The 6,000-nt window shown below is 38.1% G+C and overlaps 1 pseudogene; it reads left to right on the top strand.

Moving 5' to 3' along the window:
• The first annotated feature begins 1,671 nt into the window (after window positions 1-1,671).
• LOC139266604 (forkhead box protein F1-like) overlaps window positions 1,672-6,000 on the top strand; it is a 59,045-nt pseudogene continuing 54,716 nt past the window's right edge.

The raw sequence follows: 6,000 nt of genomic DNA, 5'->3' as shown, positions 1-6,000 counted from the left end.
AATATTATCCCATGGCCTGAACAATGTCACTTTCACAGTATAAAACATCCATTTAGGGTAACAAGAGCAAGGCCCTCTGACTTCCCTCTAAGTGAGTAATGGAATAAATCTGTTGTATTCAGGTCTTTGGGACAGTTATAGCAAACTTATAAAAAATTCTGCAAACTGCCTTTTCTTCCCAACTGCCACCACTAAATTTGTAAGATATTTTATTTGTCTGGATAGAACAATTTAGAAAGACTTTGGTGTACTTTCATACTACCGTATTTAAACAGCCCATTCTACTGGCCTGTATTGTTTTGTAAAATGATAAGAAAACAAATTGGAAACAAGGTATTTAATGTCACATTTCCTGTTGAATCAGGAATAAGTGTCTCATGAATGGCCTCCTTCAGTGCAATAAATTTCTATGATTCTATGATACTGGGTGAAAGCAAGGTATTATTACAGAGAATTTTTGTTTTTGCTTGTGTGCAAATTTTAAGCTTACGAGCTATTGACTGAAAACTAGGAGCCAAAAATCTTCCACTGCAGATGATAATTACCAAACCACATGTTAAAATGCAAGAGGACTTGTGGGAGGGAAAGTGCAAATTTTGTCTTGATCAAAATTTAGTCGATCTTTTCAAGACTGTATGGATAGCAGTTTACATGTGTGCAACTATTGATACAAAGTCTCATGTGAGATGGAATACCAGAAACAGAGGGACATGCACACTGTAAATCTGATTCATGTCGGCAATTAATTATATATGGTCTTTCCTGTGCCATATGTTATGTTCACTTTATGGTTATGGTTTAATGCGTATATAAACCTCTGATGAATATATCTGCATATCCTGATTGGCATCATCAAAACGGGCAAACAATTCTTCATTTCCCTTAGTGTTAACAAAAAGGTTAAAGCAACAAGGTACACTAAACCTCCTAAGAAAGTGATGGTTGTCACAGATTGAACTGAACACAGCAAGGTATTGTCAACATTGGTCTCTGCTCTGCTAATCTCATAAACCCCTTAAAAGGTCCTTTGGAGCAATGGCATCCAACTCCTGCTGTCAATCCAAGTTCAAAGCTGACACAGCTCTTCAAGTATGCACAATTCATCCATCGTTTGGTGAATAGATGATTGTGTGTGAAGGTTTACAACTAAATACATTACAAAGGCCTTTGCCCAAAGGCATTACATTTTAAAATGCTGATGTGCATTCAAGGAGTTCACAGAGTAAGGATTAAAGGAAACTGCCTGCTTTTCCATGTCTTTTATAGTCTATCAAAAAGCAAGCAGAATCAAGATAAAATAGCACATGAATTAGCTACGGCTAATCTTTGTATCTCTGTTTATTCAATACCTGGGTTTAAATTGCTTGGGCTAAGAAAGCCAGTTGTAAACATACAAACTATTCATATGTAAAGTATGTTTGATGGGAACATTTTACTTAGGAATGCTTAACACCTAGAACATGAAAAAGTCCATAAACTCCTCGGATTTTCAGTCCAACTTCAGGAGGTGTGCAAACAAGATTGGTCTAAGGAGGTGCCTTGTGGTGCTCAAGAAGGTGTTCAGAGTACTTTCTCATCTCCAGGATAATCTTGGAATAGTAAACAGTTTGGCAAAGATAAGGGTGATGGTACAGCTGCAGGGATCCAGCCTGATTGTATAATGGGCAGTCAATGCCAGATGTGTTTGAGGCCTTGGAGGTGGCTACACAGCCAGGAGAAGCATTTATGGTGACAGACCTTCCAGGGGTTTGCTGGCAAGAGGGAATTGAAGGTGGCAAAATAGTTGTGGAATGGATCATCAGAGATATGAAGGTCATTGCATTTGGCAGGGCAGACAAAGGGTAGGTTTGAATTAGAGAAGGTGCTTGAGAGTCAGTTGTGAATTATTCTTTTCCAGAGACAGTCCCACCACTTACACCATGCACACATAGCACGGGGAGTCACTTATATCAGGTAAATGGGACGAATCATTTTTCATTATCATTGGAGTCAATTACAAAGAAACCGCTTATCCTTTCATAGAGAAATGACACTACTCTAATAACACCTGTGCCCAATGGGCAGAAAACCAAAACAGCCAGAAGGAAATCCTGCAACTTTTCTGATGAAGACCGGCAAACACTCCTGGAGGAGATTGACTTCTGGGCAGGTTTCACTGAGAAAACAATATCCCCAAATCAGTAGGAAAGTCACAGAAATCCAATACAAAAACTTGAGGCCTCTTCAGTGTTTAAAACTCCTCAGCTGCATTGAAGTCAGGTGACGGGTCTGGGCTACGTCCCTTATAACAAAGCAGGAAATTTGTATCAGTTGCATTGTTGGATGGGGCAGAGCTATGGAAATGAGCACAATGCGTTTCAATGGACAGATGGCAGAACCGGCTAGATAGAGTGAGGGAAGAATATAACAATTCTTCAGTGCAAAATCGGTAGAAATCATTTGCGCGTAAATATGAGCATTACCTTGCTCGTACGCCATATTTACAGTGCAAAATGCAAGCAAATTCTCGGCATATGGATTACTTTACATATTTCTACATTGAGCTTCATCTGCCACCCTATCTGTGTCCTCCGGTCTTGCACAATTCTTATCAGAATTTGTGATAGTCACCAATATGACAAGTATGGCAGCTGTTGTTTTGTTCTGTTCTCATTTACGACCCATTCCTAGTTGCCCTGATGATCTATCTTCTACAACTGAATGACGTGCTCGGTCACTTCGGAGAGTACTAAGACTATTGAGAGTATCATGTAGTGTGCACTAGAGTCATGTTCCCTTCTCTAAACCAATTCGGTTTAGTGAACCATTTGGGTTTGTAATGATCATCAAGTAGCTTTCACAGTCATTTTTCCTTATGCTAGCCCATAGTTACCAGGTTTATTGAATTCAACTTGACACGATTAGGCTTGAACTTACAAGCACAGTCCCACATATCTGCAGTGTAATGGTTAATGATACTGGATTACTAAGTGAGATGGCATGAGTTTAAATTTCTCAATAGCAAATTGTCAGGGGAGAGCCCAGAATAAAATCTACCCTTATATTGTCTGAACAAACAAATATAGAACTTGTCTGATTATCTTTAAAAAAAAGTGGAAATGGATGTGAAATTCAATACTGATCTGACTTTAGCTGTTTATTTTTTTAAAACATTTCTCCAACTTTCTTCTTTCCTTTCTTAAAGGATCTGACTCGTGTTGGGGTAGGTACAATTCTGACTCTGTGGCTCAGTACTGTACTTATACAGTCAGTGCACTTACCAACTGAGCTCATTAGAGAGCCATTTTTAAAAATGTGTTTAAGGTTTGCTCATCATTTGGGGATAATGTTATCACCTAAAATATCTATCATTGGGAATGGTATTCTTGGATACAGAATGTAAGTGCATTCCCTTAATGAATTCTTTAACCCTCACAATGCTATGTCATAGAAGCCTGCCAAAAAAGAGGTTTCATATATGTCCTGAGAAAAAAAACTCAAGCTGCAAGTTACATAGAGAAAACAAAACACTTGCTTTGGTGAAGCACTGTATCATGTCTCTCCAATACTTCACATTACTTTGAAGTGCAATGCCTATAACGTAGATAAATACAGTAGCCAGTCTGCACACAGGCCAGATACCACAAAAACTAATGAGATGAATGAACAGTTAACAGGTTTTTTGGTGGTGTTGTCTGAGGGAATGTTGGTCAGGACACCGGAAGAACTCCCTGCTCATTTATTAGTGCCATGAGATCTTTAACATCCACCTGAACGGGCAGACAGGCCTCAGTTTAACATCTCATTCAAAGGACATCACCTCTGGCATTGCTGCATTCCTTCAGTACTGCACTGAGATGCCACACAAGAATGTGCACTCAAATTCCTAACATGGGGCTTTAAACCACAACCTTCTGACCCAGAAGTGAGAAGTTAGAAGGATGAAGATAGCAGTTAATAAACTGCAGGAGCAAGGTCAGTAACAGTTCAGGAAGGGCAAGAATTATATGATTTAAATGTCTTGAAGGATGAGGTTGATACAAATTAATTCTGAAATTCTGTTTAAAATAAACTCAGACTTCTTTACACAGCTGGCCATAATGGTCATTATAAAGTAGTGAAATGTAAACCAGATGATAGGTCATATCTGATGGAACAGTATTCGACAAAATTGCTGTATTAAATTCAGATAGTTGGAGAAACCAATTAGGCGACCCCAAGAGAACAGTATCTGTCAATCACAGTTATCCAGAAAAGCCACAAGATAAAATCCAATTCTAACACAGGGTTTTTTCCCCACGATTCTCTTGTGAGATTAAAAGGCATGGGTGCATTTTTAAAATTAAGTTTACTTTATAAATTAATGACACTGGATTTAAAGTCCAGCTCTTCCCAGTCTTAAATCTCACTTAACTACCCCACTGTTATCAAGGTAGCATCTCATCCATCTACTGTTCAGCTAAATTGTGGAGTATGATTCACTGGTGGATGTATTCTAGACAACAGTGAAGGTGGAAAAAGCTTAAATAAAATTCCAAAAGCGCTCCTAACTTACAAACGATGTAACAAAAGCAGAGACCTCAGAGTGGGGAAAACTGCCCCACTTTTCCCATTTAAAACATGTTTGACAGTAACTACATGCAAATAATGGGAAATTGTACTGTAAGCATGGCATTATCCTGACTCCTGGAGTTAACAGTTTGTCGCTGGAACTAAATTAAGATGATGAATCAAAAAACAGTTGTGATAATAGTGTTGAAGAGCCAGCCTAACTAGTTGGATGCAAGGGTCCTGACCACATGTTACTCCTCCCTAATACTGAATTCTGGCACAGAGAGAAAGAAATGTTGAATTTAGTTAATCCTCGGAGAGTTGCAGGGGCACCCTCAGGTGGGCACAGAACTTCCCATGGCACTTTGATGATAAGTAGGCAGTTCTTCCAGTGTCTTGGCCAGCAGTCTTCCCACAATCAACAGATTACCCGGTCATTTACGGTTTGTGAGATCTTGTTGGCTGCCACATTTGCCTGCATAACAATAGTGACTGTACTTTAAATCCTTTGGTTTTAAAGCACATAGGGATGCAGTAGGCATAGACAGAAATAACTGGTTAATTGAGTTAACCCTCAGAGAGCTGCTAGCAAGCTGTGATAAGGTGCTACACCAATAGACGTTTTTTCTTTATTTCTATGTTGTGGCCATGACACTTTTATTTTTCTGAGTTGCATCTTACTGAAAAATCAACGAAAATTTTTATAACGTGGGCTCATGTCCAAGGGTGGGACCTGGGGTAAAAGGAAAAAAATAAGTTGAAACATTTAAAATTACAGAAATGTTATAATATCTTTAATTAGAAAGAAAGCAACATTTAACTTAAATTACTAAAAATAGGAGAGAAATTGGGAAAGAAGAGAGAATGGGGAAAAAGGCAAGAACAGGCAAGTAAAGTTTAAAGTAGTTTTCTTTTATTTAATATACTGTACTGTGTTTTAAGTGTTTATTTTTATATTGTAGGATTAAAAATAGAGCATAAACGATATCTGATATTGAGTAACCTTATTACTATAATATTAGAGTTTGTTTTATCATCACATCGTGTGAGCTGAAAACTCGAAAAATACTGGCTCTAATTCCCTGAAGTAACTGGCAATCCAAAGGTTAATGAAGGCAAAATATACGGAGCTCAGGCAGCTTTGATAGTGGATGAAATGCTCAATAAGAGGGCTATATTATTGAAATAAATAACCATTTGGCTTCAATTGGCATCTGAGAGGTTTCATAATGCAGCAGCAACAGTGCACCTACATATATGTTCTTATTAAAATAGCAGGGCATCTCCTCCTGATTAAAAATAACACATTTTTTTAAATCAATGTTTACTGAAGAATCTAGAGTTCCTGACAGATTGTGCTTAAAGTTTCTTAAAATAATATTTGATTTAACCCTGCTCAATTAATTCCCATTTGTGGGGCCACACAGAGAAGGCCTCTCACTGCTCAACTGTTGTTTTTAAGAGTAATTT

The sequence above is a fragment of the Pristiophorus japonicus genome, chromosome 7, assembly GCF_044704955.1.
Source record: "Pristiophorus japonicus isolate sPriJap1 chromosome 7, sPriJap1.hap1, whole genome shotgun sequence".
NCBI lineage: Eukaryota > Metazoa > Chordata > Chondrichthyes > Pristiophoridae > Pristiophorus > Pristiophorus japonicus.
The sequence above is the reverse complement of the archived record's forward strand: the minus strand, read 5'-3'. Positions and strand labels throughout refer to the sequence as shown.